The following is a 27,529-nucleotide window of genomic DNA, read 5'->3' as shown; positions in this document are numbered from 1 at the left end:
AAGTCTCACTACACATTTCACCCCAAGATACCATTTACTTATCACTGCTGGATGGAGAGTTACGGCCACAGCAGTGCTGGCTCCTGGGGTGAACTTGATGCACGGAACAGGGCCTGCATTTCCATGGACAAGTCCCTTCCCTGGGTAGGAAGCACCTGGGACTGCACCCAGGGACTCTGACTCCAACCTTCCCCGACAACTGAATCATTGGGCTTTTGAAGTGAAGTTTGTCAACCATGACCTGGAAACCACAGCTGGTAGATCAATAAAATATTGCTTTTGTGCATGTAATAGTAAAAATTCTCGGGGTTTGGCTGGAACTCAGGCTGGACAATACACAATACGTGCAACATAGCTCTTGTTAATACTACTGGGAGTTGTTCAGGGTTACAGAGCTACCACGATGCTCACGCACAGGAATGTACGTGGTGTTCAGGAACACAAGAACAGGTAGAGCAAAAAGCCATCTACCCCTTTCCAGCTTTTTTAACCTTTGCCACCTACACCTCCGGGGGTAACTCCGTTTGTCTTGGCATTCAATGAAGAGTCAGGGCACAGCACGACTGACCCTCTCAGAAACTGGAGGAGCACAAAGGAATTAGATGGGCGACGTGGGAATTAGAAAGCTTTTTCAGAAGCTTTCTGTATTGGCCCCTGCAGGAATCCTTGCCAACTAGAGGAAAGTCTGACCAAAAATGAGTCTGACTCACTCGACACTACAGCAATTGCAGGTCTTGGGGTCAGCACGTGCTTCCTAGGAGTCCTCCGGACTTCCCTTGGGCTTCATAGCTCCTGTCTCACTATGCTACATGCTGGCACTGGAAAGGTACAGTCCCACATCACGCAACATGCAAATTGCAATAATTACATGCAGTCGAAGAGCAACACTGGGGGGAAAAAAAAAAAAAAAAAGCTGGAAAGATATTTCATCTTAGGGCACAGTGATAAAAAGGCATAGGTTCTGTACAGCACAAGCTACAGATTTTAATTCCCAGGAGCCTACAATTCTTATGACAACAAGCAGGTTTTATTTTATTTATTTCCCAGGACTGTTATTACTATGCTGCTTGTTATTTATCTCTAACTGTACCTACTGCTCTGGTAATCAGAGCATGCCTTCCTTGGGGGTTTATGGAGACATGCTAGGCAGAGAGCAGGGGATCGGGCCAGCCACCTGCCAGTTTCCAGGAGGTCCCTATATAACCTATAATTTACAGGGCACCAATATCTCAGCATCACACTGCCCTTGGCGGCGACCACTCTGTCCACAGGCCTGGACTCACGTCTGCAAATAACTCACACTCTCTTCCTTGCTTCCAAACTGCTCCTTGTAGCACGCTCCCCATTATGCTTCCAAGGGCATATATAATTCCAAGCGTATTATAATTCTTCAATGACTTTTTTCCCCACAAGGTCTCCCTTTGCCAAACACATGTAATAATACACATTTTTCGTCACACCAGCTGCTTGGGAAAAATTTATTTGTGTCTTCTAGTCCTTTTGGAAATTAGCATGTTACCTATGTTGTTGCCTTTTTGTAGATATTTCCCTATCGTAGTCATTTGTTTAATTATGATTCTTTTGTCAACACCTATTTTACCATACATTTTCTCCAATTTTCTGCTTCCCTTCCCCTCTTTTTGGCATATAAGTTATTTTGGTACCTTTGTTCCATCGTGCAATTAACTCTCGCTTATGGTTATTGAGGGAAACCTGCTGTCTCCAAATTGAGGGATCCCCTGCCCCTTAATTCTAATTAACAGCATGTTCTCACTAAAATGAGCTTTCTAGATATGAAGGAAAAAGAGAAAATTTTGCCCATATTTGTTTGCATATAAGCTCAAAATAAATTTACTTAGATATTTCAGAGTTTGATATCTAAATCTAGACATTTTGTTTAAATATTCATTTTATATAGCAATGTTGCAATTATAATTTGTATTTTCAGGCACATCAAAGGCTAAAACTTTTCACCTTTAAATTTTACAGAGCCTCCCAAATAGCATCTCTCAATTTTTCTGAGATTTAAGGAAGGAACAGGGAAATTGAGTGACCTGTCCAAGTCACACAGCAAATAAGCGGCCCGAATCCTACTTCCATATTCAGGCCACTGGGACCTGGATCCTTTATAACAATTTGAACATCAGTTATGGTTAGTTTTTGTTTTCAGGAGCTAACTTAGTGTCCAGGAGCCTATATAACCAGAGCAGCACAAATACCTCTGCCTCTTCCCACTGCAGTGATGCAAATCCCACTTTTTCATGCCTGTGCTGCAGCCCAGGACTCTGGCAAGGGCTGGAATAAACCCTCCGAACAAAACCATGTCCGTTCAGAGATCTGCACAGAAACTTTTGGATTTGCCTAGTGCAGACAGCCAGAAATCTAAACCTTGTGGGCTGTAACAGATTATTGAATTATGAAAATGGAGAAGTGCAAACTCATAGCTTGGAAATGATGAATCTGCAGATGGTCCTGAAGAAACAGCAGGCTTTCGTTATCCAAAATGAACGCTAGTAATTAAGGGCCAGCTCCACTGATATCCTGAGAAGTTTTACCTTCAGTTTAAGCTGGAGAAATTTAACCCTCAGCTCTTCAATTAGCTGTACTTGAATGCACTTGTGTAACAGTTATAACTGGCGATGTGATTCTAACAGGCATATATAAATATATGTCAAGCAACAGGTCTGCTTCCAAAAAGCTTGAAATAGAAGATTCTGGCACAGTACAAAGGATCTGGGAGGTGAGAGTCTACGAGTATCTTGCAATATATGTTTTCTCATGAGAATTGAACACTCATTATTTTGGGCAACCTGTAAAGCCAAACTACTGGTCATTTTGCACTACAGCCAGTGCCCAGAGTGCTGGGCCAGGGCTCAGCAACAGGGGCATATAATCACTTCTGCGCCGCGTCTTTGCAGCAATATCTCATTTCATCTCTGCCTTGCTTTTCCCCAGGGGAACGGGAAATTGTACAATTGCGATTACAATTGCAAATTAAAAATGAGGTCATGATGTTGCTGGCTTCCCAGGTGGAGGCCCTAGGAAATTTTAAATCAGAACTACGTAGAAGTGCAATTCCTTATTAATTTCAATGGTTGTAATTTTTGAATCAGTAGTTCCTGGAAAATTAAACCTTGACCTTGGCTTCTTCATGTTTCCACCTAGGACGGCAGCAAGCGAAGCTTTCCTGTATTCTCTCCCTGATGTTTGATCCCCAGTGGCCTGAGCCAGAGCTTGTGGGATAAAGCTGCAAGCTCATTTTCTGTTTTCATGTCTGTTCAGGCTCTTGGACTGTGGGCTGTTCGCAACAAAGGTGAAAATTGGGACCAAGAGTAATAATGTGCTTTGTGAAGGGCATCAGTCCACTAGGATACAGGCTAGGCTGATCCTCCTAATTCATTTCATGTCAGGGATTTGAATCCGACATGGAGATGAAAAACTCTGCCTGCTATTACAGCCATACAAACCACCCCTCCCAGACACACGTTATCACACACTGCACCAGCAATCATGTCATGCCCAATGTACTCCACTCAGTATCAATTACTTCACCATAATGAAATCAGAATGAAGGAAAACATTTGACTACACACAAATAAATATGGACTAAAGATAGAAAAAGAAATTAGAGGCTGTATTTTGACCACAAGGTCAAAATGGTTGTGGCTGGTTGTGGCTTAGGGAAGATAAGTGAGCCTGGACCATTTCCCTGCAGCCCACAGCAGGCTCCGTGGCAAGATAGAACTGCTAATCGGGTTTTCTATTTCAGCAGTGTCATTTACTGAACCTTTTAGGACTCATATTAGGTGACAAAATGTGACCATGAGCCACATTCATGCTGTCTCAGCAGAATGGTATTTGAAAAAGTTATTCAAGCCATTAATCCTTTAGTGCCAGGAATCTGTATCTGCCAGAGAGCAGCGTTTGCTGGCCGGCAGTTATTTATTCGCCAGTTCCTGATGTATGAAACAGCAACATGGCAATAACATACACTTGCTGCACTTCAGAAAGAGACAGCCAAACCCCACACACGTACCCATCGAAGCACCACACCTAATACACAAAAGATAAACTCCCTCATTCCATGGCCTGCCCTCTCTCTACGTGCCTGAAAGGGAAGGGTGGATTTCCCACACCGCTGAACGAGACAGAAATATATTTTCTGGTTTTACTGGATGTGGCTCTTGCACCAGCCTTTGATGCAAGTAGTCTCAGGGGTATGAGAATTTTTGAGCCTGTAACCGGGTCCGGACTGATTTCTGTCCTGTTTTCATGCTGTGTGTTGAACAGGCACAGTAGAGCAAGGTGTGCTGCAGAAATTTAAAAAAGAGATTTGTCTGTCCTAAATCTGGCATATGAAAATTAGTTATCTTAGCCCAAGCTCAGCACCTTAGCCCTCTGCAATGCCAAGGCACAGATACAGGTCCTTAAGGGCAGTTCATAGCATAAAACTTGGCTAAGAGTGAGATGAATTGCTCTTCACAGGACTATATAAAGTCTCATTGGGACTTTCACAGCATTCCTATAAAACAGCTGGGTCTAAGATATTGTCTTAGCCAGAATTCTTTTCTGAAACTCTTTTTTTTTTTTCCTTGCAGTGCAGTGATTTTATTTTTTTTAAAAAAAGGCACATTTTTCAACAGAAAAAAATAATGTCATAAGACAAAATAGAAAATTTTGTATTGGAAAAAAATACCCACCTATATTCTGAAGGTGTACAAGTGTAAATAATGTGGGTTTAAATTACTTTGCATCTTTTGATGTCACGGTATAGCATTAAATAGTTAAAATACTGTATTCTGAATAATTAAGGGAAGTTGCAATTCAGTGCTCACTGACGTGTGCTGCATCATTTTCTGGGTTAAAACAACTTTGATAAAATGAAATAACACTTTTAGGCTGTTGTCATTAGAGCAAAACTAAAGTAGAGCTAGTAGAGGTATGTGTGAATTAATATCAAGGCAGAAATACCAGCCTATTAGTTTGTCACTCAGTGCACACTGCAAAAAAAAAAGAGATGAACGTAAGCCACATAATACCTTTTCAACCAAAATTTCATTAAAAAATTGACATACAAGAGTTTTTGGAAATACTGATGGACTTGAATTTGCTTCAGCCATAGTTTGAATGCTGTGGGCTCTCTGACATATTTTCTAATTACTCAGCTACACCTAAAGATTAGGAAAAGAAAAAAAAAAAGAAAACAAAAAACACAACTATTGAGGTCACTACAAAACTGCAAGTGGCAAAAACTGAATGACACCATCGGCATAAATGAGCATCTGAATCCCATCCATCTGCCCAAACACAGCTTTGCTTCTCTCCTGTCAAGCAGCAGTTCTATTCCTAGCAAAGTTTGCTTGATTTTACTTGTTCACAGCTGACTCTCCAAAGGAAGTCAGAGCAATTCTAACAGCTTGGCTCAGCAGTTTGTCAGCTCCAGACAAAAACAAGAATTGACCTTTTATTTCAGTCAACAACAGCCTCTCCAGAACATCCAGGTTCCCCCAATGCTGTCTTTTAAAACCATGTTCCTTTGTCTCATTTCTCCTTTCATCGTATGAATTCATTTTTGTTTCAAAATGCCGTATCAGCATGAATCCCTTGTATGGATTTCATATAATTACTATTATGCTTTCATTACACTTCTCACATGCTTTAGCAAGAGGCATTTTATAAATCATGTAGATTTTCCAACCAGTTTGCTTTGAATGTTATCACCCAAGCCTTTTTCTCCATGGGAATCTATTATAATACCTGTTGTAATGAGCAGAATGATACAGTCAAAGATTTTCCTTGAGGTCTAAAATGTCCTGAGATAACAAATTGTTCTTTATTTATACATAAGAACGGATTCCACTTATAGCAGTAAAACTAGCAAGAGACCTATAGGCTTTCAAATGCTAATTATATTCTGTCCAAGGGACTAAATCCTGCCAGAATGCAGTGGGACCACAAGTGACTACACACCATGGTACATTAAAAAATAAAGCTGGGCTAATCCAAACCTCAGCTAGTAATCCTGCCTGACAAGCAGTTCTGTGTTTAATGGGTAATTTAATCACTCACCAGTGACACATTCAGAAAGCATCCCAGTTTGGGAAAAAAACCTGCCACCTCTGGCTCACACTTACATCCCGTGACCACAATGGCCTTTCCTAGACCACAGTGGGATGTGCAGGACATATTGGAAAGCAGGAATCAGAAAGGCTGAAAACACAAAACTAAATCTGGGAAAACAGGAAAAAGTACCGTTTTGGAGAAGTCAGAAAGAAAGAAACCAAGAAATCCCCCCAGGCACAACGGGTTACTGTTTAAAACAGTGGTGCCGTGGCCCACATGGTCCATCCGTGAGGTTGCATTTGCTAAAAGCAGGGGGAACACACTCCCTCTGCTCCAGGGACCCACATCCTGGCTTTGTGGTTTTATCGGGATGTGTTTACTCCCAGCTGAAACCCAAACAGGCAAGACTGAAGGAATGGTTTTGCACTATTTCAGCTGCTGCCTGGCCCGGCCAGTGGCAGTGGCTGGTGTGCATGGGGAGGCAGGTAGCTCTGCTCTTGCTCTCCAGCCTGCTGGAGAGATTGAAATTGTCTGTGAGATGCCACTTCAGAGGAGCATTGTTCGAAGAGCGAAGAGGCCAGCTGGGCACCCAGGCGAGGCATGGCCGTTTTCGACACCTGATTGTGTCCTACTGAACTTTATCCAACACGCTGATCCCTTTTCAGTGTTTTAATGAAGAATTCAGGCAGCCATTTGGCTTCTTCCCCATAACGTACTGTAACCCTCAAGGATCTCCACCACCTCCATAAACCAGATTTCAAGGCCATTTGAACACTAGTTAGAAGAATTTCCAGGTTATGTCACCTCTCCAGAAGGACTGCAGACAAATCCAAGGAAGTTTTGACAGCAGTCCTTTTACTTACAAATCTTCGCCAAAATGCAACATTTTCACAACTGGTGCACTAAAGACTCCTCCCAGGTAATCATCCCCTTGTGCACTTGATAAAGTGGTGGATGAAATCCATATGGGCACTATCGGCATTTGAAAGCCTTAATTAAACTTGCCTAGTTTCTTGTTATAGGCTCACACATCTCTTACTATTCCTTAGGAGTATAATGGTAGCAACCCATTAGCCCTCAGGCATCACTTCACCTTTTTGTACAGAATTCCAATTAACACCCGAATAATTGTAATTACAGTCATTTTTAAGAAAAACTTACTAGCAACAAAGATTTTAAAGGATGTGGTAACACAGAAGACACTGTGGCCAGTCCAAGTAGATCTGAGGAGAAGCTCTAAACAGCAACTTTCAGAGATTTGTTTTTGTCAAACAGGCTATTGCTGTTGCTTTTGTCATACCAAACAGCTAAAAATGGTAGCACATTCCATCTCTCATCCTTCTGTATCTACTGCCAAGGAAGCTGCCCATCTCACAACCTCCAAAATTTCATTCACAGGGTCTGCCAGGTGCTGTGGCTGTCTCAAAAGGGTCTATTTACTCCCATGTATAGGATGTAACTGCTGACACAGTCTCTTCACTGATGTTGGAACTCACGTTTTTCACGTGGGATTCCTTACCAGGTCGGACCAATTTGCCTGCAACAACTTTATCCACTCTCCTACCAACCAGCCTCTCTTATCTCTCCTGGTGATGACACAGTCACAGCTACTTCTGACCAACTTCAAGCTCTGTGTAAAATCCAACAACATTCATAAACCCATTTGAAAGACAAAACGTGGCTTTCAGAGTAGGGATTTTCCTCAGATTCGTGGAGCCACGGGACACAATCTACGCACATGCCTTGAACAAGTGCAAAGAAAACTTAAAACATGCAAAAAGGCAGATTGTTCTGGAGGCACATTTATCATGCAGCAGAGCTGTGAGTGAGGCCAGCTGTTGTGTGCACCTCAAGTTGCTCAGTGGATTCACAGTGGGTTTCATATGTTTGGTGTCCAGCAGCAAACCCTTGCAAACCAAGGGGCCTGGAACAAAGTAACATCACCAAGAAATCCCAATGAGATGGGGTAGGTGATGTCTCTGGGCATCACCTGGACAGATACAGACATCTTGTCCACCTAAGAATCAGATCACCAGCTTCTGGAACACTGTCTGCTGAAATATATCCAGTTACCTTCTGTTTTGCTTTTGCCTCTGATTCTGGTGTTCATTCTACTCTTTGGACAATCTTGGAGAAGCTCCTGCTAGGTGGTTGCTTGTGAATTATCTAAACTCTGCTTCCACCTGCAATTCTGGTAGTCTAGAAGTGGTGAAATAACTGGTTACAAAAACCTGGAGAATAAAATTTCCTAGTTATTGAAGGAACAACTGTGCTCTCCTCTGGGACTAAGGAAATCAGCAGGAAATAAATATCCATGCCCTCTGAGCTGAACTTCTGCTTTTAAGTACCCAGAGAAACATGGTCTGGTCTGGAAGGGATGCCTTTCAGCAGGGAGGTATCGTGACACCCGTAATTACTCCCTATGGGACAAACTTTCCTACCAACAGTCCTGGGCAAACATGGGGCTGCGCAGCACTTCGGTCCCTGACCATGCAGCACGTTCAAGCTGAGACCAGCTTTGCCAAGCAGCCTTGACACGGGAGCTCCTGACGCCGGCACAGCCTGGATAACATCCAGGCTCCGGGTGAAGCTGGTTGAAATAGCTGGGAAGCACACCGTGAAGGGTTAATCCGACCCATTTTTGGCTTATTCAGCACAGGGAGGACATCTCCCTGAGAGACCTGGTCCCCTGCCATTTGTGAATCCAGATTCCTGCTCTTCCTTGAAGTAGTGACACTGGGTTTGCCCCAAGGTCTTCAGCCCGTTTTCTTCCCTCCTGCTGCAAGGCAGCCTGCTGTGCACTATTAACCCATCTGCCTTCTGTCCTGCATCCCAAAGGTGCCTGGCAGCTTTTCCGTGATACCATATGTAGAGCTCGGAGGGCCAGCTTCTGTCCTCAGATGTGCGTGTCCAGCTCCCATTGACTCTGGAATTTTATGCTTTAATCCAAGAATAATTTTGAGTCATCAGAGGTGCTTTGGAATGCTGATGGATGGTCAAAAAAGGAAACGGTTTTACTCATATTTTCAGTCATCATTTTATTGCCGATTGCAATAGGGAGAAAGGACATACATAGAAACATTCCCTACCTATATACATTGACTTACTCAGCAGTACAAACGTGGGGCTTTTGAATCCAAGCCTTGAAGGCACGGATGCTTCAAGCTTTACTTCCAAGCCTGTGGATAGGTACTCCGTAGAGCAGACTGATTTAGAAGATTTAGAATCCGTGGATTTAGAAGCTTAGAGTACTCCAAACTTCACTGCATCCAATTGCAAGGCAACCGTTCAGCTCATCCAAATGTTCACATTGTGCTTCGGTGCCTTGTGCATCCTGTGGCATTGCACTTTAGTCTGCTCTTTTGCAAAGTGCACTGATATAAAAGCCTGAAAAAAATGTCATTTGTACAAGGCCCCTGGGAGTTTTAAGCATTACTGAATGTGACTATTATATCTAAGATACCTGTCTCACTTCTTAACTTTTAAGAGAAAGTTTGAAGGCAAAGATTTTACTTTATTAATTTAAACAGTCCATTGAAACATAGATTGAGAGGCCTGAAGGTAAGCTTCTGATTTTAGAAATGTTGTCCGTAGCCCTTTATGACATGACACTAATTATCACAAATATAAAAATGAGTAGAATTTATGGAGCCATTAGCAGAAACCTTCTGTGTTCCAACAGAGTGATGGAATTAACTATTAAGACTGTGGTGATGGTAACTCACTCACAAACACTGATTATTCCTTTACAGTCTGGAATTTAGCCAAGGTAAACCCAATTGAAAGGTAAGTGGTACAGTCATACTTTTCTTCATTCTAATTCATGCCATTTTTAAAACACACATAGGATTCTTAGTCACTGTATTTCACCTCTTTGTTCCATAATTAGGTAAAGAAAGCAGAATGGAAAAAAACATCAGTGCTTGCAACATAACTAATTTTCTGTCTGAAGAAGAAAAGCACGAAGAAGTGTATAAACACACGCAAAAATAGATGTTTTTTCTAGAAAGCTCATGAAGGAACTTAGAGCAGCTAAAATAACACACGTAAAAACTGTCAATGAAATTTGGTCACCAAGTTACATTAAAGGGATCAGAATCGCCTGGATGCAACTGTGCAACCTGCTCTAGGAGAACCTGCTGTATCAGGGGGTTGGTCTAGGTGATCTCCAGAGATCCTTCCCAACCCTGATCACCCTGATTCTGTGACTGCCTGCCTCACAATATTCTCAGTGCCTGAGCTCTGCCATGCCACAGTGGCCGCCAACTCCTGGCGTTTCCAGGGCATTACAAACTGCCCTGAGAGGTGATGCTGCTTGCAGAAAAATGAGCAGAGCGAGACTCTTTGTACAAAGCAAAAAATGTCACCCCTAAAATAAGACAACCAAGAATTGAGGCCCATCCCAAACCCCCAAACTTGTGCCAATTTTTGGCCCCCAGGGGTAGCACTGAGCAGAAGATAACCTTCGGAGCTAAAGAGCAAGGCTGGCAAAAGAACAACTATGGCCCATCCAAGCACGTGAGCTTCTTGGAAGAGCCGAACGTTACAGAGAGGAGGGCGAACAAGTCACGGGGAAGGTGAGGGACTGTACAACATGATTGCCTGCGATAACAGAGAGCTGGACTTCAGGAAGTTCTTCCCTCACCAAACTGCTGAATTAGAGGAAAGCGATGCATGCAAGCACATCTGACTCTGCTCTCCTGTGGCAATGAGAAAAGGGTCAATAATACAAGGGAATCTGCAAGTATTTTCTCAATCAGGTATCTTCATACTTCTCAAGAGGGAATACTGATTTTGCTGATTAACATGAATATATAATAGGCTCACATTTACAAAACAAAACATTACCTCTCTGAGAGGAGGAAGCTATTAGAATGCACTTATAAACCATAGCAAGTGATAAAGCAGTTTACAGTCCACTGTGCTAATGAGATCCTCAGCTGGCAAAGTGCACCATCATGCTTACAAATCATTTGTTTCAGTGACACTTCAGATAGCAATTTACAAAGAAGCAAGCATTAAAACCATAGCCATCACCACTTCATCATTTTTAACTCTGGAGTTTCAGGAGCTGTGCAAGCTGCAGCAACAATAAATGTTTGCAGCATAGTAATGGTGGATTATTCTTTCCACCATGCAAAGACATTTGGGTGTCAGGAGCTTGTGTATTTTTGACACTAGAGTGTCAAGAGTTCAGTAACCTTCTTTCAATAAAATGAACATACCAATTAAAGTAAATAGCATCACAGCAGATCTGTAATTTGTAATTTTAGGATCTATTCAGAAGAAAGACAGCGTAGGTCAAGGAACAATTGAAGGTCCATGGCTCAGCCACCTCTAGTTCATTTGTCACCTCCATAATGAGCACTACAGAGCAGGAAGAGATAGGGAAGAAGAAAAGCTGCTTTGGAAGGTACAACTTTTAAAATTACTAATGAGGAAAGGAGCAGCACAGTGCCAAATCCGTTACAGTAGACCTGCTTGCAAGGGAAGACCTTGGAGAGACACAGCCCCTGGCTCAAGGAGGAAAAAGACAAGGCACGTGGCCAGGATGCAAGGCATAGCGAAGAGTCCATTGATGTGCGTTACTTCAGGCTTCCCCCTGCACCCTGTGCTTTCCCCCCTGCCCCCCTTCTAATCTATTAATTCTCACCCCTGCACTTCCATGACCAGTGATCACTGTGTTCTGTCTCCCTCTCTCATTGCTAATGAACCTCAATATAATAGCCAAGTCAAAACTTCTATGACTTCAGGTCACAGCCCCGAAAGTGAAACAATTTGAGATTCATTTTAATAATCTAATTCCTGCTGCCCTGAAGATTAGTCGTGCTCTAAGCCACTGGCCTCTTCACCTTGTCTCCCAAGAGATGAAGAGATGGGTTTGCTTTCCTCCAGGTTTCCCAGGGCTCTCAGTAACACATCACACTTTTTAATTTCTCAAGCCTTGGTTGGAGCGGCACTTCTGCAGTTTACCCACCAGCAACACATTTAACCAGCGCGGTTACCTCACTGGGCTAAGTATAAAGCTTCAGTAGTTATGATAGTGTGAAATACTTTGTGACATTCAAATGCAGGGCACTAGAAAAAGCACAAAGAAGGTACCACCAGCCAAGTGACTGCCTGCAGCCACGCAGGTGGCCTGGCCCCCTGTGCTGAGCCGGAGCATGCCCAGCTCACACGGACATCTGTCAGAGGAGGCTCCCCCTGCTCACAAGACACCCACAAACATACGAGAATTACACCAAGAGCAAATATTTTCTAGATAAAGCAGCCCCACTTAAACAAACATTGTCAGTGAGATTGCTTTAGCATACGAGACAATTTTAATAGCAAACACGGGAAGTTAAAGAGGATCCAGGAGGGAGGAGAGTGCAGATTTCTGCATCAGGCCTCTCCAAACAACTGCATGTTCTGCCTCTATCTTCAAAGCTGCACAGGGAGCACAGCACCAGTAACATACAGCAGGGACTAATCACTGCTGGAAACTACCAGTGGTACACGTCTGGCTCTGATCTCCGCTGCTCAAAGCAAGGTGGGATTTCCACTAGTCTAAATATACCTTGGAGCACAGTCTGGAATCCAATATTGCATACGGCAGCAATGAGGCATAATCATGAGCCTCCATTAATCACGCTGCAGCTTTTCGTTCTGCTCATGTGAGCACTGAACCACGTTTATTTCCTTGGTCAACAAAGGAAGAAAACATAACGGTTACAACCTTCACCTGCTTGCTATCAAAACGCACATACCATAGCTTTACTCAGGGCCCTGCACAGGCTCTGGAAAGGGATCTCTGGCACTGGGCACCACTGCACAAGCTGCCTTGTCACTGTAGTTATTTTATGTCTGAAAGGATTACCTGTCATCCGGGTGCAGACTACAGCCATCACTCCCAGTCTCGTCTGACAAGTCAGCAGATAAGGTGTTGGTCTGGGATCCTTTTTTCCTCTTGTTGCCTTTGATGCTGTAACTGAAAAGGTCTTTTTTTGCATCTCTCTGAAACTGCTGTCTGAAAAAATTAGGCAACTCCAGTGACAGGTGACACAGATGTCCCCCCGTGGTCTCAGACTGAAACCCATCCATGCTGCATCTATGTTCCCAGGCAGATGCAGCATCAACAGCATCCAGGGGCCATCACCAGCGGAAAAAGACAACAAAGCACAAAACTAATCCTTGGAAAATCTTTTCTCTTTGGTGGCCTTTGGAGCGGGCTTGGGCTCCCTGTGGAAACGGTGCACAGGAGCAGGTGGGTGTTTCAGGCTTGAAATTTTGGTAAGCACCCCAACGTGCTGGAACAAGTGGAGACAGCAATCCAGGCCAGCCTGTCACATCAGTACCTGCAGGAGGTTACAGCAGTGGTTTAGTTCAGGGCAGGAAGGGGATCTCTGGCCATACCCACAATTAAGCTTTGGTTTTAGAATCGTCAAATGTGTTGGGTTGGAAAGGACCTTCAATATAATCTAGTTCTGTCCTGGTTTCAGCTGGGATGGAGTTAACTTTCTTCTTAGTAGCCAGTACAGCTCTGTGCTTTGGCTCTTATGGGAGAACAGTGCTGACAAGGCACTGATGTTTTCAGTTGTTGCTGGACAGCGTTTATACTAAGTTAAAGACTTTTTGGTTTCTTGGGCCCTGCCAGCAAAGAAGGCTGGAGGGCACAAGAAATTGGAAGGGGACACAGCCAGGACAGGTGACCTGAACCAGCCAAAGGGACCATACCATGGGACATCATGCTTGGTATAGAAACCTGGGGGGATTAGCTGAGGCCTGGGGATTGTTGCTCAGGGACTGGCTGGGCATCAGTCAGCGGGTGGTGAGCAATTGTACTGTGCATCACTTGTTTTCCTTTCTCAATTTTCCTTTGGATTTTATCCTTTCCCCCACCTTTCCATTATAACTGTTGTTGTTGTCATCATCATTATTATTATTATTGCTGTTGTTGTTCATACCTTTTTATTCTGTTTAAATTATTAATTTTTTCTTATCTCAACCCTTGAGTTTTACATTTCTTTCTGATTCTCCTCCCCACCCATCTGGGTTGGAGGGAGTGAGTGAGCAGCTGCATGGTGTTTGGTTGCCAGCTGAGGTTAAACCACGACAAGGTCCAACTCCTCCCTACCATGGGCAGGGGCACCTTCCACTAGACCAAGTTGCTAAAGACACAACCAACCTGGCCTTTTCATTATGCAGCACTCTCTGGGCATGCAAACTAGATTGCTTTTGGTTACAATTAAGTAGAAAATGAGCTCAGATTGCTAATGGGACCATAGGACCAGAGCAGAGAGAGTCTGAAGTAAGCTCTCCCTCAAACGTGCAATGTAGAGATTGAGTCCTCAGCACCTGCTGTTGCTCTCTGCTGACCTACCCCGCTGCCTGTGTAACTCCTCTGCCACAGACTTCAGCCTGTTGCCCAAGGACTGGACTGGGAGCCCCAGACTGTCAGTCACAATGTGGTACTGTCCACTCAAAACCAGTTATCAGGGTAGAAACTGATGCCATCAGTTCCCCGGGATACCTCCTGTTGGAGCAAACGCGCACGTGAGAAATACAAAGGGCCACCACTTGTAGGAACTTCTCTCCATGCTGTTTAACAGCAGCCACAACTTAGCCCTTGAATACCCCTGTGTAAACAATTTTGTACTGCTATCTTGTCAGCAAAGTATGCAAACACCTCTATCTGTTCCATCTCTGTCTTGTACGCTCCTGCTTCTTCGTGTTCAAATTACTACTGCGCTGTCCCCATTTGCTCTGGGTCTCATGTTCATTATGTTTACCCACTAAGCCATTTCTTTCAGATTCAATTTAGCTGGGACAGTAACAACGCTGAAACTCTGTGTTGCAGTGAAAGCTACGTACAGTCTACTTGCACGTGCGGGGCCTTAGGAGCTTGCTTGTGCGTAATTATTAGGTTCAAAAGACCTGTCACATAAAACATACTGAGAAAACTATGCAATTGCCTAAGTCAAGAGCAAGAAAACCTAGTAAAACTGATGAGCAGGTCGTGTTTTCATAGCAGTTCCCAGCTCAGTTGTTTTTCTTTACCTAGCTGGGCAAAGAGGAGAGCAAAAAGCTCTTTGTCCCTCAGAGCTTCTTTTCCTCAAATGCTATTCAAGGTGGAGAAGAGAAAACATGTGGGACTTTCCAGGGATGCCCACTCTCCCAATCACATAATAAACTTCTAAATTCAGCCAGAAAAAAACACAACTGAAACTCAGAAGAGAAATAGGGGAAAGTCATGTAAAAACAGTTCAATCAAGTTCTGTCGCATTAAAAGGCTCTGTTCAGGGAAATGATACAAAAAATAATCACGTGGAAAGCATTCTGTCATCACACCTATTAGAGATCCCTGACACACAGTCCAACAGGCAATGGGGCAGCATTTGTACAAGGCACAGCTTCCCCTGGGATGCACTGATGTGTGGAACGCCTGGGGAACCCACTGCACCGGGGAGCACGGCAGAGCAGAGAGAAACGTTTGTACCCATCCATCCCGGGTACCTGCACGTGCCCAAAAAGCCCTTCCTCTTGGAAGGACAAATGATAACTTCTGCATGCCGCTGCCCATACACGTAATTCTTCCTATACCACAAAACTAATTCCCTCCAATCATAAATCAGTTAAGTAGAAAAAGTGGTTTTGCATTATACAACCCAGGACACAGCAGGGATTTTTAAAACAAAGCACTGAGACCAGCTGATCTCAGTGTCCGCAGACGACTGGGCTGTGACATGCTGTTGTCATATGCACAGGAACAAACCAGCTATAAAAATAACTTAAGCTTCTATTCAAATGACATCAGCACAGTGTCTGCTATAGCAAAAGAAGAACAGCAATGTTTATTCATAGACCTTTCACTGCTGCAAACATCTCAGACATATTAATCCACAAGTTAGCATCGGTCAGGAAAGATTTCCCCATCAAATGCAAAAGGAAAAGGCAAAGCAGGCATGGGGGATGTGATTATCCAAATCTGGACATCCCAGTAACACCGCTACCCAGTCCCAAACATGCTGCCATCCGAAGTAATCAAAACCTCGATTTTTGAATGGAATTTAAAATACTGTATTGCTAACAGACTACGTTTGGTTATAAATATTTTATTATATCGAAAAAGATAAATAAGAAATAAAATTGCCTTACTGATTAAATGCTGTATACAAGTAGAGAACAGGAGGTGTTTCGTAGCAGAGAGAAATTTAAAACAATGTAACAGGAAGACAGGACACTTGAAGAGCATCTAACACCCCAGCTGGTTGGATTTTTAGGATATAACCTGTTTGATAAGAAAAATAACTCTCGAAATTTTTTTTATATCTCTGCAACATCTGGCACTGAACACCATGGAAGAATTGTCCCAGACTGGGTGGGCAGCAGATCTAACCCACTGTATTCCTGTCCTTGACTGGCAGAGCCGCTCATGCTTGCCCTCATCCCAGTGCAAGCCCCATGACAATCCCAGTTTACGCTGCTTCGCAGAGCAGCCATGGAAGAAAGCGATGCATCTGCAGGCTGCGGTATGAAATGGCAACAGTAGGAATTTAAACAATATATTTCATCCTCTTTTGAGCATAACTATTTCTTTTTCCCTAGTGACTACCTGCTAGGTACAGTTCGAAAGTGCTGAAGCAGCATGTTTTTGGCATGAAACCGTTCATCTGAAAGTTATGTACTTTACATAAACACAGTCAGGAAATTTGGCATACCAATATAAAAAAATGCATCTAAGCTCTGATTAAAGGTAAGTGGTGTGCAATGAGGACCAGCTGCACAGCCAGGGGCACGGAATTTGTTTCTGAGATGCTGACCTACATAGATCATTTAAGCTTAAAAGAAAAGATTTGATTCAAATGGAATTGATCTGACTTGTACTAACAACGCAGGCAGCCTCTGCCGCAGCGCACAGCTCATTCCGACTGATTGGCAGGCGCCTTGTTTTACTCCAATTATCCCGCTCAGACCGTGAAGGATTGGGCTGTCAAAACCTTCAGCATCCAATCCTCAGTGTGTCTCAACGGCAGCAATGTAAACGTATTATTTACATGGTGACATTATTAAAGGAGGGCAGGTGAAGAGGAAGGAAAACTCTCAAGCGAAGCATTTCACAGCTCAGCAAAACCAGCGACGGTTTCATCAAACCTGTAGTAGCATGGAAGGGGAGAATTGTAGTAGCATAGGGATGTGGCGATGCAGAAGATCACGTGTTGTGATGGAAACGTAGGAACTAAGTAGAAAACCGCCCACGAAGGGGCTAGCTCTGCTACTAGTATATAAGTGCCTGTGTCTTTCAATAAACTGCCATTTTGCCTTCCTCTCCATGAGAGTCTGAGTGCTGATGGTCCCTCAGGTGCTGCGCTGAGGTTTGGACACGTCATGAGCTACAACACAAACCCACCCAAACAGTGGAAACCTTGGGCTGAAATCCTACATTGTCTATGAGCCAGCCGTGTGCCCAGGTGGCCACCAGCATCCTGGCTGGTGTCAGCAGTGGTATGGCCAGTGGGACCAGGGCAGTGCCCATCCCCCTGCCCTCGGCACTGGTGAGGCCGCCCCTGGAATGGTGCGCTGGGCTCTGGGCCCCTTGCTCCCAGACAGACCCTGAGGGGCTGTGTAGGACAAGGCCTTAAGGACAAGAGTCCAAGTACTGTTAGCCTGATGAATAGAGACATGTTAGAACTTGTAGGGCACAAGCCCTGGGAAAAAAGGAACAAGCTAACCTCAGACTCTTGAGCCATTACAGCTGAGATGGCAACCAGATGGACAAAGAGGAACAAGTAGCCAGATAAGGGAACGGATAGTGCCGATAAGGAACTTTGCTAGTCAAGAAAGTCACGTAGGAAGAAAACCCCTAATCTAAGAATAGAAATTGTTGCTATGACAAGGTAAACTAATCAGTTCCTATTGTTTTAATGGTGTGCCTTAAATGTCAACCAATCAGTGTTTTTTACGCTTAAGATTTAACCAATCAGTGTGTAATATGTAGAAGGTAGAAACGTATATAATTGTAAGAAAATCACTAATAAACGGACAACTTCCTTGCATCAAGCTGCGTCCCGTCTCTTCATTCACCGCAGGGCTGGAGTGTGTCCAGAGCCGGGCAGGGGGCTGGGGCACAAGTCCTGTGGGGAGCATCTGGGGGAGCTGGGGGGGTCAGCCTGGAGAGGAGGGGGCTGAGGGGAGACCTTCTGGCTCCCTACAACCCCCTGACAGGGGCTGGAGCCAGAGGGGTCGGGCTCTTCTCCCAGGGAACAAGCGACAGGATGAGAGGGAACAGCCTCATGTTGTGCTGGGGGAGGTTTAGGTTGGGAATGAGGGAAAATCCCATCACGGAAAGGGTGGCCAAGGCCTGGCACAGGCTGCCTGGGAGGGGCTGGAGTCACCAGCCCTGGGGGGATTTAAAAGATGTGTAGATGCAGCACTCAGGTCCATGGTTTAGTGGTGGGCTTGGCAGTGCTGGGTTAGTGGTTGGACTTGATCTGAAAGGTCTTTTCCAACCTAACCCATTCTGTGATTCTGTGTTTGTCTAAGAAGATCCTTAATCTTGATGAGGACTGCAATATTTTTACTACTCCCTAATGCTTAAGCCCATCAAACAAGGATCAAAAAAATTCAAGCCTTAGGATGATGCTGAAATTGCAGCATCAGCAGCACCTCGTTTCTTGAACAAATGCCCAACGCCTTGGAGTGAAGCTGTCACCCTGTCTCCCACGAAGGGGACAAAATACCTCACTCCCTCAGCAGCAGACAATCCCTGCCCCTCCGTCCCTACTTTTCCCTTGCACCTCTCCAAGTCAATTTGGATGCTGTCCAGAAAGAGAAGCGGATATCAAACGCCAGCAGGCCCTGTGAAGTCAATCGATCAATGAATCAATAGGAACATGTGGGGCAAGCTATTGCCGCCAAGGAATTGCGGAGAAGGAATTGCAGCAGAGCTCCTTGGCTGCAGTGCAGCTCCAGGGTCCCCAGTGGCACAGAATACCTTTAATTTAATTTTTTAAATAATAATATTTAATATTTTAAATAATACTTTTAATTTAATTGAACCTTACCTATGCCTGTCGTTAAAAGATGAGCAAAGTTTTCCAGGAAAACTTCAGATTTTATCTTCCAGCAAGAAATGGTTTCTCCCATTTCCTCACGCCACAGCGCAGCTTAGTTTGTTCTTCCAATTAAAACCGCATTTTAGCAATGTGTATTAAATGTTGGTAGTGGAGGAGACAACTTTTTTAATAGTGACAGCTGTGAAAATTTAAACCCCCTTTTGGACACCAGACATTTTTCTGCAGGCAAATCTGCTGGACTGCAGATCACGGATTCTCTAGCTATTCTCTGTTCTCTAACAGCTTTCATGGGGAAAACACTAATCTGCGGTGAAAACATCTACGCATGGGAGTGGGTAGGATGTGATTTTTATGCTAATATTATATAACTCTGGAACCACAAGCAAAGAAGGTTCCTATTTCCCCAACATGCAGATATGCTCAATGCATTTTACCTTTTAGGGGTATTATATTTTTACATATATATATGAATATGTGTGTCTCTATATGCACATACATGGAGGACATTAAAGGACAAATAATCACTCCCTACTACATCAAAATTCAACTGTTCCATCACCTAATTTAATTCTGAGCTACACAACATCATTTAGACAGCTGTTCAAGTCATGATTTAAAGACTTCAAGTGATGGAGAAGCCATCATAACCCAAGGTAATTTATCCCAACAGTTAATTGTATTAATTGTTAAAATTGTGCACATTATTTTTTCTCGATTCATTTTGCTTTGGCTTCCAATCTGTGACTCTTGACCCTTTAACCCTGAGAACCTGTCTGAGAAGACAAAGACTGACGTCTGCTTTCCAGTACAGATGAGCACCAAATCCAAGCAGAAAGATAAAATTGTCAGAACACAGCAAAAGCTTCTTTTCACCAAAATAATCTTCAATGGCTTTTGTAATGTGTATGAATAAATATCATCAAAATGGTTGGCTGGGTTGGAGAGGTTTTTCCCTTTTTATATGAAGTTTAGGAATTGTTTTGTCTTTCTGTGCAATTCAATGTCATCTCTTTACTGAGACTGAAATTTCTCCAGTGTTTTCACTAAAATCCCTTTTTTAAAAAATCCCATCACCAAATTGGAAGGAAGGATGGGCTGATTTCCCTGCCTCTGGTAATGCTAAACCCTGTCTGGATACATTTCTAATTCATCAGTGCCAGTGACGATTTAGCCGGGAGGGTCACAGAACTACTTCTAAAGAGCATATTTTTGCTTTTGCCCTGGGTACAGAACAGATTGTGGCAAACAGCAACATTTTCCAAAGATTTCCCAGGATGGGAACTTACTGGCTCCCTTAGAGGTACATTTAATTTTTTCTTCTTTCCTCAGCATCCAATATCTTTTTGGAACAAAGCGGGAAAGTTTCCAACAAGTCTGTAAAACATGTTTGTTAGCCCAGTAGTATTACCCTGGCTACTTGGAGCCCGGATACAAGGAAGAGCTTTTGTCTAAAACCGGGAAAGAAACAAACTCTCTTCTGTTAGTACAAGGAGGTTTGTCACGGGTGGCTGATTGGCAGTTTGGTTTGAAGCCCCTACTTAAAAATACTGGCAATACCACCTTTGTGCTGTGTGGTTCCTGGTAATGAGATATGTTAGATGTAAGGAGGAAGGAAGGATTTGCTACAAAAAATTACAGGTATCAAAACCGCAAGGCCTTTTAGCAGCTGCTGTAAAGCAAATAGGCACAGGTTCAATTTTGGAGCACCTGCAAATATGCAGTTTGGCCCTTCAAGCTTTCTGTTTCTTTTTTAGGGCACTCGACTGTCTGTAGGGCAAATATGAAGCACTATGTGATAGTATATATAGTGTGTAGGAGAGAATAAACAACTGCGTACTGTTTCCTGGTGAGGTTTCTGTACTAATGACCTTTTTTTTTTTTCTCCTTAGTTTTGTCCAACTTGTTCTAAGATAACGAAATTTTCTCTTGCAAATGTTTCCATGACTGTTTCTTCTTAAACAACGCAGGAAAATATGTATTGTAAAGCTATAATTATCTAGAATTGATGCATGCAACAAAAAAGTTCACTTCTCTGCAATTTAACTTTCAGCACTGTAGGTGGAAAGTATTATATAATTTACTTTTAACAATTAGTTGAAAGAGAAGGCAAAGAAGAATCCCCAGTAACAAAACTACCTTCAGCTATCATAGCTTTAAAAAGTTTCGGATACGGGATGCCAGATGTCACTACGATTGGACCCAAAAGGTTCTGGGATTGTACTTGAACAATGGGAAACCATCAGGAGAGCTGGTAAGAAAACTGTGATCACCTTGTTCAAGGCTATCACTGGCTCACCAATATTTCAACAATACAATGACTTCTTGACATAATAATACACTCCCAGCTAGATGGTTTTACTTGAGCTGCTGAGGACAGATATTTTCTTCATCTGCCTAAAGAAATTATTTTAGATCGGCAAATAAAGCCAAATTTGATTGGTATTTGGGTATTTCCAGATTAATGTGGCTCCAAATTCCAACAGCTTTGGAGCAGTGTTTTTTTAGCACGGATAGATATTCCCACTGACAGCAGGGTCTCCACACTTTCATGTGTAGTGTTGGCTGTGACTTTCATACTCTAGCACATTTTTCTGTTAATTCTTTTAATAGCAAATGATAACTGATACCTCAGTTTTCTGATAGCAATGAGGGAATCCAAGGTGAATGCAGCATAAACCCAACTGCTTTTAGCAAGAGGTTAAATTCAGCTGAGTGACATGAAATATGAATATTCCAGTTTATTAGCTAACTCCACCCACTCAAAGTTTGTTCCAAGACATTTGCAAATAAGATTTACATTCTCAGCAAACACCACATAATTCACATAAAATCAGATCTCTATTTGTTGTCTGTTCTGTTCTTCCAGCACATGCTAAAGAAGGAAAGGTTAATACCAGAGGTTACTGCAAACTAAATAGAAAATAGATCAAGTAACACTTTAATATATTGAATCTAATAGACGACAGTACAGTAACATGAATGTATTAACTACTCTCGGGATAACAGCCTCAGAGACCAAGCTGGATGATGATGTCTCTGTGCTGCAGCCTTATTCCAGTCCCTGATGCTGCAGGCCAGGCAGTCACTGTCCTTAGACTGGCAGACAGGGTTTTGCTCTGTTTGCCCTACCAATCTTGTCAAAGAAGCGAAGAGATGGGGATAGGCAAGTCATAAATTTACCTTCCTTTTCACCAGCATCAGCAGGATATATAAATTACCGTGTTTCTTGTATTCACTGGAAAGCTCCGCTCTCACATCCCCTTTGCTGGGGCTGAGAAGATGGGAATCCAGTGGAAGACAGATGATAATTGACGCTGCTGAGGAGGGAAAAGCCAAAAGTTCAACACTAGCTGGTCTCTGAAGAGCATCCCAGATTTACCGTAGGAAGAGCCAGCACCTTCTGCTTCACCCTACAGTTACACAGATAATTCCCTTAAAGACAGCAAATTCCACAGGACTTAAGAGTAGCAGGGACTGTGTAAGCAGCTTTTGAGGAAAGAGAAGGGGTTTGTTTGACATTACACAGCATCTGACTATACTACAAAGAGACAAAAAAAACAGCTTGCATCTTTGGACCCTGAAGTCCAACGCCCAGATCCCCAGTGCAACATCTGAGCAGCCACCCTCCTCACAGGGACGTGGAGCAGGAGCATCCCCAGGTGATTACAGCCTCTCTCTCTGCATGTCCCACTCCCTCCCCTGCTCCCTGCACTCAGCTTTGAGGATGCCATGCTGGGAAGCCCAGAGAAAGACCCCTCCACTACTGCCATCAAAACCAGCAGCTGAGGGGTTGGCAAGAGACAGCCTAGCCAATGTCAAAGCAAACAAAGATGTCTTGCAACACTGCCTGCGCATAGCAAAGGATATACTCTGGCTGAGGTCCAGCACAGACACATCTCGGAAGCAGGGGATTGCCACTACAGAGGTAAGGCAACAATGCCAGCATTCATTTCAAGGGGCAAAAAGAAACGGTGTTATTTAAATCATGACACACTGATCCTGCTCTAAAGAAGCTGGCAGTATGGTGCATAGTCTTGAGCAATTCAAAAGAAAAAGCAATACCCATTGCTCCAAATATTGCCCTAGCAGCAGACAGACCTTTCAAAAAGATCTGCCAGTCCAGCCTATGCTTTGTCACTTGGTGCATCATCTGCCTAAAAACATATGGATTAAGAGCTCTATTGCACTGTCTGGAAATGAACGTGCAAAAACCCCTTACGTTTCAGGACAAGTATCTTCCCAGGCTGATCTCCTCTGATGTATTCGTAGACATAAACAGGAAAAAAAAAGAAAAAAAAGCCCTTTCGAATACCTTCATTTCAGAAAAAAGATATTTTTTTCTTTGATCTTTGCTTAATTTCACTTTATTTTTTTGTATTCATGAGTACGCATTTTCATATGCACACCTCTATATGGAAGTGGAGAAGCAAGGGTTCCTAGCAAAATATAAAACTTTTTTTCTCTCTTGTATTGGAGAATATTTTGTGAGCAACTCCAAGAGATAAGGGAGGGGATTACAGTAGCTGCCAATGGGAGCTGTAAATACTTCTGTAATAGCTGAATTACACTGCTTTTGATGAAAACTTCCAGCTGTGCAAAGGGCTGTGATCTCGCTGCAGGTGACTTCAATGTTTGTGAAGATGCATCCAGTGAGAGGTGCCAGTGTCAGGCTGCTCCTCAGCACCAGCACCTACAAGGGGTGTTTATGGTTTCCTGCTCGTGGGTCTCTGCCATGAGGTGCTGAACACGAGATCCATCTGCTAGATACAAACTCCCACCGAGTTAGGAGAAAAATTTGGGAGGGCTGAGGCAACTCTCTAAAACACACTGAATTCCTCTGGCTTCTTTTGAAAATTCCCATTGTATTGATATGGCTGCTCTAAAAACCTTAATTCAATGTGCTCTAAAGCCTGTGGTTTAACAAGCAGACACCATCTTACAGACTATTTGACGATGCTTTCATTAATCTGTGTATTCACATTTGTGTGTATTTTTGGGTACCTAGCATAAAAAATACTAGTAACTTTAAGAAATGTTGGACACTACTCACTGGTATCTCCTGACTTTTCCAGTAGGCCAGGTTTTCCTCTGCTTTTGTCCCATAATGGGATTCAAAACTGACATTCAGTTTTGGGGGGTTTTTTAAGAAGAATGAAAAATTGCATGGGTGGATGCCCTGTGGACCATTGGAACATTGTTTTTTCTATGCATGCACATGCACATTTCTCTAAAACTGCAAACATGCAAGCTATTGCAAGCTCATTCTCTGTTTTACATGCCTACATCCGGCAGATTATAGGTCACGGTAAAAGCATAAAGCAAGAAAGATGAAAGGTAGATGAAAGGTGTGTGTTGATTACCACTCAGAACTGAGTGGCTGCTGATCAGCGGGACCGTAATACCTCATAAAGATGATGATGATTCTTCCCCCTCCTTTTCCATCTTCATAAACAAGCTCAATTCCATCAGGCTGCATGAAGGGCTCAAAGAACAAGGAACAAACATAATCAAAATTCCAATATGTTTGCATTAAGACTGAAATGAGCAGTGACACACCTGCACTGTTTAATGTCTATGCCTTCTGTCCTGGAGTAAAGAAAAAGATCTATCCTTCTCCCCAAAAAATGAAGAGGAAGGGCAATTAATTTTTCGAGGCTTCTTCTTACTAGTGACCAGACTTGATGCCTAGTCCCATGAACTGGAGCTGGATATCTCCTATCTGTTGCTGTCACCAGGTCACCATGGCCCGATTTACTGGCTTACAAATTTCCACTGAGAAAGGAATGCATAATTTTGCGAAGTAGATTTTAGTTGGCATTTCTGCTTTATGTCCTGTTCTAATCACAAACTGCATTAATCACTGACTTGCCTTTCATAGGATTTCTTCTGTGAAATCATATTTTTCATCACTGAAGGCAAATTCACTCCCCAGCACAGAAATCAGTGTTGAATCCTCCAATGTTTATAGCTGCAAGCTGTACTTTCCCTTCTTCTATTACATCTCCCACCTGCAAAGGACACCAAGGGACGGTGCCCTCTGAGCACCTCTTGAAGTGCTGGAGGAGGCAATGCTGGCAATTTTGGTCCTGGCACTGCTCCTCTCCAGACTTCGTGAACAGCATACACTTGCCCTGTGTTTAGGGGCAAGTGCTGCTTCTACAGGCATTTGTGCTTTTACACTCTTGCTCAACCCTATGCTTTAATTGTCATTCAACTTTCAAGGTTGTCCCATGGGAGTCTGCGACTATTTTTGCAACAGTTGACTTCAATACATCAATACTGAGAAGCCCATCAGCAAGGCAAGCCTTGGTCTCTCACCCTCTACCTGCTGTCTCTGAAACACCCCAGGTAAGGCCGAGGCTGTGACCATCGCCAGGACGGTGCCCGGCACTTGGACCCACCTGCCCTTTACACCACTGCGTTACTCCTGCAGCTGCTCCTAAACAGTCACTACCCACAGACCTCTTGCACCGCCACAGCCCCGCGTGCTGGGAATCCTGCCTTGAGCTCTCGAGCCTCTTTGAGTGCTGACACAATCGAGTCCTCTCTTCCCTCTTCTGTCAGTGCAGATCCTGGAGCCTCTTCCCAGGCTTGCCCTCCTAATGCCTCGCTAAGCCTTGTAACGCTGCCTTTACACTCTGGTGATAGTGAATATCCTTCCTTAAACCCACTGCCCAGTGCTGGACATGGTATTGCAAATGAGGTTTTACAAAGGCTTTGTATAATGAAGCCATTCTCTCTCCTGATTATAACTAATCCTCTTGCTTATTCACCATAAGACCTGATTAGCTTCTCTTGCATCTGCCACACAGTTAGATCTTTACCTTCTAATTATTACATGCTTTTATCCCTAAGTTTCCTTCCTTTCCTGTTTTTGCACATCTGTTAGTCAAAGAACATTTGCCTTTCCTTCAAGCTGCCTCGCCTTACCTGCACATGCGCTGCAATTTCTAGGACTGTGTCCCAGATCTAAGGGTATTCTTAAAAATATGTTCACTTGACGGAATAAAGGTGTTTTCAACACGAACTCATCAGCATCGTGTTGTCTTCCTGAGTCTGCAGACAGCCTACAACAATAATTCATTCCCTTCAGCACCACCTCACTTATCCCGATCATTTGTTGACTTCAAAGCTTAAATATGGTGATTTAAAGGTCAACACTCTTAGCTAGTCACTTAACCACCATTTTAGCAGAATTTATTCTCCTAACGTACTTCTTTTCCATCTCAAATTGCCTCCCCAGAGATCAGGAACCCCATCTGTCTCTACCTTTCCAAAACCTCCAGCTGCGACTTCACAGTGACAAATCGTCAATACAAACATTTTTGGCGTATTGAGAAAGCTGAAGTGTTCGGCACAGTTAAACAAATATGACTGAAGGGTCTAAGCACTGATTATGCTATCTAGTTGTCTAATGGACTCATTTTAAAAGATTGTGTTTATATCTAAATAAAACTACCCCACAATTTCCATTAGCTGCACTGGCAAGCAATGGAGCTCAGGCTCCTGAACACAACCCTCTTTGGATTTCCATTAGCATTGCCTGAAGGGACCATTGTCATCACCCCATGCGACCTCCTCCAGGCTACCAGCCACAGAGCTTCATTTGGTGACCCTGGCTGTAAGCCAAATAACCGCTAACTGAATTATATAGAGTCTGTGTTTCAGAAAAGTATGTGATATTCAAGTAAATACTGTGGGAAACAGGTGGAAAGGGGCTAAGTTATTCCAGTGCTTAACTACCCTTACCGGTAATATAAAGGTAAATAAGGTAATAAATATAAAGGTAATAAAGGTAAATAAGTTACCCTTATTTCCACTTTCCATGTCATTCACAATCCATGTTTGTATTCTCTGTACAAAAAAAGTCTTTTTTAGTTGAATATGTACATAAATACACATATATGCATGTACAACCCTTAACGAGAAAAGAAAAGATAGGCGCACAGACACTATGAATATGAAAAATTGCGTAACTGCTAAGTCTCAGGCTCTGGACATGGCCTATCCCTATGGAAAACAGTCCTAGCTGAGGGAACTCTGCAGGCAGGACTCGGCCGAGTCCCATTGCCAAGGTCAGCCACCTACACAGTGCGGATCTGTTAAAGTGCAGCATAATTTCATTCCACCTCAATTTCTCCTATAGAAAAGCACAGATAAAATGATGATTGTGTGGCAGTCTGAGACAGCAAGGGTGAGTACTCAGGAGAGCAGGAGAGCCCTCGCAGTCTCACATTCCTAAAAAGTGCCAAAAAAATGGAAAGAAAAATCCTCACCAGGAGGATTTATATCAATGTCAAGCAATGCAGCTGATACATTATTAGCTGTTCATCCTTCATCTGTTAACTCATTTATTCCTTCAAACAGCTGCATCAGATTAGTCAGACCAGCCTTATTTTTAGGAACTCCAC

This window comes from Falco naumanni, chromosome W (genome assembly GCF_017639655.2).
Source record: "Falco naumanni isolate bFalNau1 chromosome W, bFalNau1.pat, whole genome shotgun sequence".
Classification (NCBI taxonomy): domain Eukaryota; kingdom Metazoa; phylum Chordata; class Aves; order Falconiformes; family Falconidae; genus Falco; species Falco naumanni.
The sequence above is the reverse complement of the archived record's forward strand: the minus strand, read 5'-3'. Positions refer to the sequence as shown.